The sequence below is a fragment of the Crocuta crocuta genome, unplaced genomic scaffold (genome assembly GCF_008692635.1).
Source record: "Crocuta crocuta isolate KB4526 unplaced genomic scaffold, BGI_CrCroc_1.0 scaffold7, whole genome shotgun sequence".
Lineage (NCBI taxonomy): Eukaryota > Metazoa > Chordata > Mammalia > Carnivora > Hyaenidae > Crocuta > Crocuta crocuta.
The window spans coordinates 11174820-11186649 of NW_027531904.1; positions in this window are offsets into that span (position 1 = coordinate 11174820).

An 11830-nucleotide genomic window follows, 5' to 3' on the forward strand; every position below is an offset into this window, starting at 1 on the left:
GTGTACAAGGGGGGGGGGGGGGAAGCAAGTTTCAGGCAAAACCAAGCATGACATAAACACGGAGGGTCTCTGAGTCTGGTGGGCTGGGCAGCCCCAGTTCAGGGTACATGGGGGGGGCCGCACCTGTGCTCAGGAGGACATGGCAGCTGGAGAAAGTGCTAGAACATGGCCGGCATCCACCCTCGCCTCCTTCCCTGGTGAGGGAAACCTGCTTTAACAGCAGTATCTGCCTTGCCCGATGGCCGGTAACACATACGTACAGGTTGCTTAGCGTATTTCTAGGACTGGGCACCTTAAAAGAGGTCAGACAGATGATGCCTTTTGCTTCTTTTATTTTTCTTCCTGTTTGGAACTTGAATGTGATGGCTACAGTGCCAGCAGCCACCCTGTGTGACCTTGAGGATGCATGCTACATGATAATGAAGTTGGAGCAGACAGACAGACAGAGGCTGGATCCCGCGTGACTGTGAGCCACCTACTTCCAGCCTTCCTTGACCTGGGAGAAAAGCCCTTGCGTGTCTAAACCACGGGAGGGAATTCTCTCTTGTTGGCACCCAGGGAACAGCTCAAGCAAGGGCACAGAGGCCAGAATACACAGCCTTTGAAATCACCGGGTTACTCCCCCAGGGCGGAGCCAGCTTTCTGTGGATTTTAATTCTCTTTAAGCTCTCCTTCTCTGCCTTCACTCCTGAGCCTTTCACCGACAATCCTCGGTGGCACGTGATTCAGTCCTGAGACCCACGATCACGTCTTGTTTTGCCCCTTCTTATGTGAGGGTATCTCCGAACCTTTGCCCGGTCCAGCCCCGGGCACTAAGGACCTCAGGGAACGAGTGTACAGAACACAGGAGTCCAGTCTTAGCTTTTAAGGAGTAGCCTTTGCAACTCATTACCTAGACATCAGAGAAAGCTGTTTTGAATTTCCGAAGCCTGGGTGCTGTGTGCATTACCGTGGGATTTGAGAACGTCAGCAACCAAGGACCCAACAAGTTTTCTAAGAGGGAAAAAATACTTCCCAACAACCAGATGGCGGAGGAAGAGCCAGGGGGCCTTCAGAGTCCCCAGCAAGAAGTCCAGAGTCCCCAACCGCTGAGCAATGCCTTCAAGATGTAAGAAGATCATTTGCAACCTGGAAGTCTATTCCCAGCCAAATTATCAACCAAGGAATGGCAGATCCAAGACCGAGGGCTTTCCGACAGCCCAGAGCTCGAATATTCTGTTTCCCACACAACCCTTCTTCTGAGGAGCGAATGTAAAACAGGAAATAAAAGGAGGCCGGAGCCAGAGAGCAGATGGAACCCAGAAGTGCAGTACAGGGAAGTGCGAGGGAAACACTTACGGCTGGACTCACGAGGGGCCGCAAGACGCGGTGTGGGAGAGCCCGCAGCCACAGGGGCAGAAAAGTCAGGACTCAAGCGGGTTCTGGACTCCAGGACACAAAGGGCTGAAGGGGCGGAGCCCTGGCACCCCTGGGACCCGTATTTGCATATTTATGAGGCTAGACAGGCTGACCAAGAATTGGCCACACTTGTGATCCAGCTGGTTGGGGAGGGATGGAAAGTGGAAGGTCAAGCGCACACCTACCCAAACCCAACTCCCGTTTTCTGTTCACTCATTCCCTGAGGTGCTTCGTGCCCGGGGCTGACGTGATCCTGGGTCTCGGGACTGAGTCACGGTCCACCGAGGGTTGTCCGTGAAAGGGACACCATATCCACTTAAACCTAATTTTTGAAGACATGGTAAAGGGGAAAGAAGTCAGAGGGGTCGAAGGTAACTGAGGGCCTGCGGAGAAGGGCACGCTACGAACTCTTTCATCTGTGTGCATTCAGTATCTCACTAAAAATAAGTCACAGCTTCAGAAAACCTATAATAAAAAAGGAACACGGGTTGAGTATAACACACAACAAATTGTCACTCCCTGGAGAACAGAAGTGCCGTTTCTCCGCGTCTGTAATCTATAATAAGAAAATGTTACAAATTTGAATTCCCAAACAAAATTCTAATCGGTTTTTTAGAGCCAAGGCCCTAAAGGCATAAACAATACACGTGAATCAATTCTGATGACACACGCGGGTCAGGTTTTTTTCTCTGCACATATACATACATTTTAAACTTTTTATTCTGAAATCATTATAGACACTCAGGTTGTTGCAAAAATGTTATAGAAAGTTCTGGCATGTCCTTCACCCAGTTTCCCTCAAAGGTTACATCTCAAACGTACATTATGATTCAAACCCAGGAACCTGACATACGCACAGTGTGCGTACAGTATGCCAGCGCTCCGCGACTGTATCACACCTGCAGCTTTGTGTGACCGCCATCAGACCGTGTCCCCGCGACCGGGGACTTTCTCCTAATTCCCTCTCGCACACAAACCCAGGCTGACTCTAATCTGTCTTCTATGTGTTGTTTGTCACGGTGAGAGTGTTCTATCGTGGAATCATATAGTACGTGACTTTGAGATCAGCTGTGCTCATCCAGCTTGAAGTTCATGGGGTGCTGGGGGTGCTGGGTGTATCCATAGTTTGTTGCTTCTTATTGCCGAGCAGCATTCTGGTAGGAAGTGTCACAGTTAAACTTGACCACTGTCCCTGAAGGACATTCTGGTCATTTCCCATTGGGAGCTATTGCAGCAAAGCTGCTATAAGCGTTTCTGTGTTTGATGTGGACTTGAGTTTTCATTTCTCCAGGACAGGTGCCCAGAAGTGTGGTTTCTGGGTTATGTGCTGAGCACATGAGTGGTTTTGTTTTTTTGTTTGTTTGTTTGTTTGTTTTTTAATTACTTTTTTAAAAAATGTTTTATTTATTTCTAGGAGAGAGAGAGAGAGACAGCGTGAGCAGGGGAGGGTCAGAGAGAGAGGGAGTCACAGACTGAAACAGGCTCCAGGCTCTGAGCTGGCAGTCAGCACAGAGCCCGACGCGGGGCCCAAACCCACGAACCGCGAGATCATGACCTAAGTGAAAGTCGCTTAACCGACTAAGCCACCCAGGCGCCCCACACGAGTGGTTTTGTAAGAAACCACCAAACTCTTTTCCAGACCAGCTGTACCGTTCTTCATTCCCACCAGCCATGTGGGAGACATCCAGGTTTTCTGCATCCTTGCCAGCATTTGGTACTGTCACTATTTTTTGCTTTTACTGTTGCAATGGGTGTGTGGTGATGGCTCACCATGGTGTTACGTGGCATCGCCCCCGTGGCCAGCCACGTTGCCCATCTTTTCATACGCTTGTTTGCTGCCCACCTGTCCTCTTGAGCACACTGTCCCTTCCCGGGGCCCGACTCGGAGCTTCTCACTTGACTCCTGAGTGTTGACAGGCTTTCTTGTAATATTCTAGATGGGAATCGTTTGTCAGACACGTGGTTTGCAAATATTTTCTCCCGATTCGGAACCTGTCCCTTTATCCTCTTGACAGGGCAATGTTTGTCATGTTGCCCAATGTATTGATTTTTCCTTAATAGGTTGCTCTTCCGTTGTCGTATCTGAGAACTGCGCCAGGCCCCATGCCGTTTTCTCCTGAAAGTTGTATGGTTTTACATTTGTATCTATGATGCATGTTTTGAGCTAATTTCTTTTTTTTTATTGTTTATTTATTTTTGAGATACAGAGAGAAAGAGAAACAAAGTGCAGGCAGGGGAAGGGCGGAGAGAGATGACACAGAATCTGAAGCAGCTCCAGGCTCCTGTCTGCACAGAGCCTGACGTGGGGCTCAAACCCATGAACCTGGTTGTGACCTGAACTGAAATCGGATGCTCAACCAACTAAGCCACCCAAGCGTCTCTATTTATTTGATTTTTGAGAGAGACCACAAGCAGGGGAGGGGTGGAGAGAGGAGGGACAGAGGATCTGAAGCAGGCTTGGTGCTGACAGCAGAGCCCGACGCGGAACTTGAACTCGTGAGCCCTGAGATCATGAGCTTCATCGGACACTGGCCCGACGGAGCCCCCAGACGACCCGAGTTAATTTCTTACGCACAACGTGACGTTAAGTCGAGGTTTCTACTCTTACCCACGGGCACCAACTGCTCCAGCACTTTGTAAAAGAGTCACCTTCTTCTGCTGAATTGCTTTTGCGCTTTTCTCAAAAACCAGTTGACTGGACCAGTTTGGGCACGTTTCTGGATTCTTCTGTCCTGCTGGTCTGTGACTGTCCCTACACCAACGTCACGTAGCTGTCCAGCCTCTCAAAACTGATTTCTTCCACTTTCTTCTTCTTCCTTGTAAAGGTCCTTCAGGGAGAGGCCCGGCTTCCTCCTGTCTACACAGCAGGACCTCCCACCGGGAAACTTCGGTAGGGATCACATTTCACCTTTCTGTCGGGGGACAACCGGCATCGGACAAGGTGGAAAGTTCCGCCCACGAGCGAAGCGCACCGCGCGCCGGGGCTTAAATGCACGTCGACCTCTCCCATCACCCCCTGCAGTTCCAAGTGAACACGTCCTGAACGTATCTCGTTAGACTTGTGACTAACGGACTGTTCTTTGCAGCTAGTTTTATAGGCTTATAGCTCATTTTCTGTGCCATCACGAGGGGGGCTGAGGGGCGCCCAGCGAGCAGGTAAAGCATTCCTTAGGGGTGTGTCTGTGAGGCTGTTTCTGGAAAAGATTAGCATTTGGATCAGTGCAAGGAGTAAAGACGGTCACGCTCATCGGGGGGGTGGGCACCCCCCCGCCCCCCGGGACTACATAGGACCCCCAGGTGGGGGAGGGTGGGTGTGTCTCCATTTCCTTCTGCCCTGGGGCTCAGACCGGGATTTACACCCCGGCTCGTCCTCCAGACCAAGAGAGTTTTCTCTTCTCCCTCCTTTTTGCTTGCTCTCTCTTTCTCCCTCCCTCCAGCTATTGTACTTTTGATTTTTGTTTTCATGTATTTAATGCTATTTTATAGAAATATGATTGATTTCTATATGTTGATTTTGGATCCTACAACCTTTAGGAACTGACTTCTCACTTCTAGGATGAGTTTTTCTTTGTAGACTCCTCGAGATTTTCTACACAGGCCTCACGTCATCTGCAAATAGGCACAGTTTTACGTCTTCCTTCCTGATCTGTATGACTTTTGTTTCCTTTCTGGCTTTATTGACCCTTGTAGGACTTCCAGTACTGTGCTGGGTTGCTAAGAACTAACATCAGTGCTACACAATCTGTCCAGAAAAGAAGAGAAGACACTTTATAAGGCCAGTGCGACCCTGGGAACAAAATCAGACAAATACAGTTCAAAGGGGAAAACTACAGACCAGTCTCCTTCATGAATACAGACACAAAAATCCTTCATAAAATATTAACAACTAGAAATCAGCAATACGTACAAAGAATTACACACCGGGACCAAACGGGGTTTCCTCCAGGGATGCAAAGTTGATTCAATATTTGAAAGCCCATCAACCATATTAATAATCTACCATGTTAATAATGCACCACGTGAACAGACTAAGGAGAAAAATCACATTTTATTATCAACCGATATGGAAAAATATTTAAAGAACTTCTCAACACTTTGGGACCGTGTGACAAAATCTCTCAGGAAACCAGGAATAAAGAGGAACTTCCTCAACCTGATAAGGATCATCCGTATTAAAACCACACACGCTCACACACATGCGCGTTCGCATGCACACGCACTCACACACGCGTGCTCTCACACACTCGCATGCGCACTCACACACACAGAGACTCACACACTCACGCACGCAGGCACATGCGCACAATCACACAGCTAATATTAGACTCAGAGGAGAGCCTGAATCCTTCCCCCAGGATCACGGCAAGAAGACGTACTCTCACCGCCATTATTCAAGCTGGTGCATATTTCTGAATCCTTTTTCCGATGACATAATCCCTGGACAGGAAGACAGGGAGAAGTCAGTGTTGACCAGGGGACTTAGAAGATGGGTGTGTCCGCAGATGGTGGGGGTGTGGCCCCCACACTCCTGGCCTGAGCACCCTGGCAGGAGGAAAGGGCAGAAACCTGGTATCTGTTTGAGGGAAGTAATAGATAGAGGCCAGGGAGGCTGTGCCTCTTCTCCGGCTGGAGTTTGGGGAGACGGTGTCTCTCCCAGAGTGTCTGCCCACCCAGCATGGGGTCAGGCCAGCAGGGCAGAGCCGACCCCGTAGGGTGTCCAGGCAGCCATCCAAGGAAGCTCGGGGGTTCTCCACTCCCCGGAAGCAAAGCGGGGGAGGGGTAAGCGGACAGCTGCCTCCTCCCCGAGGTGCACAGAGCTGCTGAGAGAAAGCAGCACCTGAAAAGCCCTGGGATCAGGGATGAGGGAGGCAGAGCGGCGACCACGTGTACTGGCGACCACAGTCCAAACAGGACAAAGAGCTCCTCAGTGGATGCTCGGCCGCGTGCCGATGCCGACGGCACACACTGACGGCCTCTACGTTCGGGTGGGTGGTCTCCTGCAAGCCACCGTCCCCGTCCCCCAGAACTTACACACAACACTGCAGAGAAGGGAAGTGAAACTGCACACTGAAAACCGGAACCGACTGGATTTACTGTCCCATCAGAATCAGGCTCAAAGTCAAAATGAAGTTCGATTCAAGGGCAATGCGTGCTTGCACGTGCCCGTTTGTGGCCTGTGTGCTGAGCAGCTGCACTCATTTGGATGCAGATCTGCCGTCAGCACTTGGCAACGTGATGTACAATGACCAAGAAAGAAACCCGAGAGCTCAAGTTTGAGATGTCAGAATCCTCGGGTCCACTTAGATGCCCTTGGGGCCGGTGGAAGAGGGAAGAACCCTCAGGCTGAGGGAGGGATGTGGGGCGGGAAGACCTTTACATTCTGGAGGGAAAGAGAGCCTGGTGCCGTTCAGGAGTGGACCCCAGGGGTCCACAGAGCTGGGACGACGGTGCTGGGCCCTCGAGGGAGCACAAGGCTCCCCTCTGCCTACCCGTCCACACTCTGCACCCAGAAATGCTGGGATCCAGTCCCCTAAAGGAGAAAGTCCACGCTTTCACTCAACAGACCAAATTCTCACCAGGAAACATCGAGAGGATTCGAAGGGACTTAACAGCCCGAACCAAAAGCCTCTCGCCTTGTGCCTGGATCTGTGGCCGGCTATCTGGTTATGACCCAGGGGGCCCCGGTCTCAGGCAGACATCCACTCCCACCAGCAAAGAAGAATCTCCTAGCAGATTCAGCCTCCGTCCCTGACAGACAGCAGATGGCTGCCAGCGCCCCAGAACAAAACACAGATGCACCCAAAGCTCAAACTTCATCTCGGCACAACTCTGGGCTCCATCCTCACTTCCTGCACACTGTGTCCCTTCACGTACCACTGTCATATCTGTCATCAAAGACGGCACAGAGCAGCCCGCTGCCAGGCTCTGAAATCCTCCCCCAGGGGTTAAGGGGGAACCCCAGGGGTCAAGGGCATTTTCACCCACAGGACCAGGATACAGCACCCACCCCAAAGCTCTGTGGACCCCCGACAGTCGCCGAGCCTGGACATGCGAGCCATTCCGGGCTTCTTCACCTGTGAACAGGGTCGTCAGGGAGAGGGGTCGCCCAGGTACCACGTCAGCGTGTCTCCAGATTGAGCCATGCCCGGCACACCCAGCAGGCAGAGACATCCTGCGCATTCGCTCTCAGCCCTACTAACCAGGGTTCTTCTGGATGCGAGTGGCAGAGAGCCGACCGGTTCAGACAAAGAGAATTCGCTGGCTAATTTAACTGAGAAGCAGATTCAGGTCCAGCTGGATCCATGCGGTTAAACGACACCATCGAGACGCAGTCTCTTTCCTTCCATCCGCCATCTCTGCTTCTCTCACGACGGCTGCCAGCTCACTTCTGGTGACGGGCTTGCTGCCTGCGCGTGGCTTCGGCATCCCCAGGAGCAAACACGGGGCTGCCCCCCAGCTTGGCCCTAGGATCGAGTCTCTGGCTCTGATCGGCCCGGCTTGGACCGCATGACCATCCCTGGTCCATTCACCAAGGCGGGAGGGATACAGTGTTCTGACTGGTCAGGCCTGGGCCTGGGGGTGGAGTCACTCCTCATCGTACCCCGTGGACAGAGGACCTGGGAAATTGCTGCAAGAGACAGTGTCACCAGAGGAGGTGACACGTGTTAGGTGGCAGGGGCGGGAAGGCAGACGTCCACGCGTCCATTCCAATGGCCTCTGCCCTTCCCTAGGATGAAGCCCCGGCCTAGAACCTTCCGGCTTAGTCTTCTGAAGCCCCACAGTGCATGCCACCAGCTCTGGAGGTAGGCGTCGCAGGGGTGAGGTCCAAGACAGGGTCTCCACCTGCAGTGACCCCTCCCCATCGAGCAGCTGGCGAATGGCCAGCGGCTCGCCAGCCCACTGCAGAGTTATTTACTAAGTAACCATCCACTTCCAGCACCTCGATTATAAGAGAAAGTTCCTTCATTGGTTTTTCTTTTTTTTTTTCTTTTTTTTTTTTACTTAAAACAACAAGTCAGCCTAATGGTGATAGGTTTATTTTAAAATCCCTCTGAATTCCCTTTCTTAAAAACCCCTCTTATTTTTGACTGCACAGCCGGCCTACCCTAAAGAATCAAGACACTATTCCTCACCTCATAACTCAGTAAAGCCTCTCCTCCGGAACACTCTAGAACCCTCTATAACTGTGCCGTTCTGGGGAGGTGAGCTCTGCAAATAGCTAAAGGTTTGCCTTCTCTTTTAAGCACCAGACGTTTCTGACTGGAGGTGTTTCTCAAAAGCCTGTACAAGGCCCTGTCCTATTTCTTCACTCTAGTAACTTCTCAGCACAAAAAGTAGAACATAAAGATGAGAAAAATATTGAATTAAAATAAGATGCAGAGCACATATGCCTGCTTCCCTTCCCACTCCCCCTAAAATGACTCAAAAGATCAGATTAGCTGGGCCTGATTCCAGTGAAGGGGGTGGTAAATCTTTGACTTATTTTTTATATTCTCCCATGTTTATAAGTCAATTCTAGGCCTATATATGTAACACGATTGGATCCGAAGAAAGAATAGTGGGGAGACAAGTATGCAGGCCAAATCCCCGGACACCTGAATTCTGCTTCTAGCCATGAACTTCCTGTGTGGCCCTGGCTGACCACGTCCCAATCAAAAGATGAGGAGGCCGGCCTGACTTATTCCCCAGCTTCCCACCGGCTCTGCATCAGTTAGGGTCCAGCAGGAAACAGAGAGAACATTCAAACTGGATCATTCGAGAGCAGAGTGTGATAAGGGACTATTTCCAAGGGTCTGGGCTGGGAGAACGGAAGCCACGCAAGGAATAAATTCCACCCTTGGTTCTGCGGAGCAAGGGAGGGAGCAGCCACTGGTACCTAGAGACAGAGCCGGGTGGGAGGGAGGTGACCCCAACCTGCTCTCTCCCTCCAGAAAAGCCTGTCTCTTGGGCCAAACCCAACCAGATGCCCATGAGGGAGCTGAGACCCGAGACTGCTTCCGGCCCCCACCCCCCGCGCGGAGCCGAGTGGTGCCCGGAGGTGCCCGGCACGGACCCGTACACCCGTGGCCGTACTGCTGTGCTCTGTGCTCTGCTCCGTGCGGACGGACAGCTGCTTCTCCTACCTCACCGTCAACCATACGCTCGATTCCCTCGGAACTTTCCGCTCCGTGTCCTCGAAGGGCCAGGAAGCCAAGTTCACTGGAAGGCAGAGGGCAGCGTCCATGTCGAGGCAGCGCCCACGTCCAGGGCACGGAAAGAAAGAGCCCGGGGGCGGGGGTGACTCTGGGACGTCGGAGCGTTGCAGCACGTGGGCACCGGTGTTATATGCGCTTCCAGAGCTGCTGGCGCGGAGCGTGAGCGAGGCCCCGGCTGTCTGGACTGCCTCGGGGACACCGGACTGTGAACACGGGCATTCCCGGGCCTGCCGCTCACGACCAAACACGTCTGCCACTGCTGTGCCCGCTGCCCTAGACAGAATCCGGAATCAGAGATTTGTTCCTGGAGAACACAGTTTATTCTGCTGACCTGAGGGACAGTCGTCAAACTGTTTACCTTGTGAACAGTCTTGTGCCCTCCTTCCCAGGGGGCAGTCGCAGAACTGACCAGTTACAGGGCGCAAGGAAAAGAGTACAGATCACATATAATTATGTTATACTTAATATGTTTAAACATATTAGCTATTTTATACAGCATATATATTTTATATATAATATATAGAAAACGTTTGCTTTGTATTTAATTCTATAGCAATCTCATTGGGTCTAGAAAAAACCTGCACTTAAAAGCAAGGGCATGCTGGGGCGCCTGGGTGGCTTAGTCGGTTAAGCGTCCGACTTTCGCTTAGGTCATGATCTCGCGGTTCGTGGGTTCGGGCCCCGCGTCGGGCTCTGTGCTGACTGCCAGCTCAGAGCCTGGAGCCTGTTTCAGTCTGTGACTCCCTCTCTCTCTGACCCTCCCCTGCTCACGCTGTCTCTCTCTCTCCTAGACATAAATAAAAACCTTTAAAAAAAAAAAAAAAAGCAAGGGCATGCTCTTAAATACTAACCAGAAATAATAAAAATAAATAAGTTACACACTCAAGAAGTTGAGGGAACAACAAACAAATCTACAGAAAGCAGGAGTAGCAGTTTAATAAAGACACGGGTGTGTATTAATGAAGTAGAAGCATAGAGCTAACAAATACATTTAAAGCCTTCACAACAATAATAATAAAATTAAAAGCTTCACAAGGAAAGACAAGTAATACAAGACACAAAATCAGTCCTAAGAAAGGGGAAGCACGGATGGAGAAAATCAGGACAATAGGAGGTAAATGTTCAGTTCGGTCTATGTAATACAGTGGAAAATGTAAATAAATGACCTTGGAACTTATAAATCACCAGGATTGACCCAAGAAGAGACAAAATAAAACCATGATGATTGTAAAACCCACCAGGATTAAATGCGGGCTTTCTAAGAAATACAAGAATACCTACATTTGTGAATGTATTCCAACTGCCTGATGGGCAAGTACAAACAGATAAATTAAAATTTTATTTTTTTATTATTTTTTAATTTTTTTTAATATTTTTTATTTATTTTTGAGAGAGAGAGAGAGCATGAACAGGGGAGGGTCAGAGAGAGAGGGAGACACAGAATCTGAAACAGGCTCCAGGCTCTGAGCTGTCAGCACAGAGCCTGACGTGGGGCTCAAACACTCGAACCGCGAGATCATGACCTGAGCCAAAGTCGGACGCTTAACTGAGGCACTCAGGCCCCTAAAATTTTTAAATCAACAAGAAGTTGGGATAGTGGTGGCCTACAAAATAAATGTATAAATGGCAATAGCTTTCTTATATACTAATAATGTCCAGGTTTCTGAAAAACAGAAAAAGATCATATTTTTATTAGAAGCCACAAAATGTAACACCCAGAAATAAACTGAGCAAGAAGTGGACAAGACAAATATAAAGAAACATGCACAATTCTATCAGAGAACTTTAAAGGACAAAGATTGGAGTGATACACCTTTTTCTTGACTAAGAAGACAAAACACTGTAGAAGTATTAATTTTTCTGAAATTAATAAATATTTTCAATGCAATTCCAGTAAAAATCTCAATGAGACTTTTCTGGAACTTGACAAATGAGAAATGAATTAATCTTTTTTATCCAGATGTGATTGATATGTAATGAATTGATCTTGATGAAAAAATGCAAATGATATTTAGAAACACTTTAAAAATGAAAAGTGAGGGGCACCTGAGTGGCTCAGCCAGTTGAGCATCCAGCTCTTGATTTCACCCCAGGTTATGAACCCAGGGTCATGGGATCGAGCCACACGTCAGGCTCCATGCTGCGCTGAGCCTGGAGCCTGCTTGGGATTCTCTATCTCTGTCCCTCTGTCCTTCCCTCTTCTCTAAAAAAAAAAAAAAAAAAGTGATGGGGGGGGG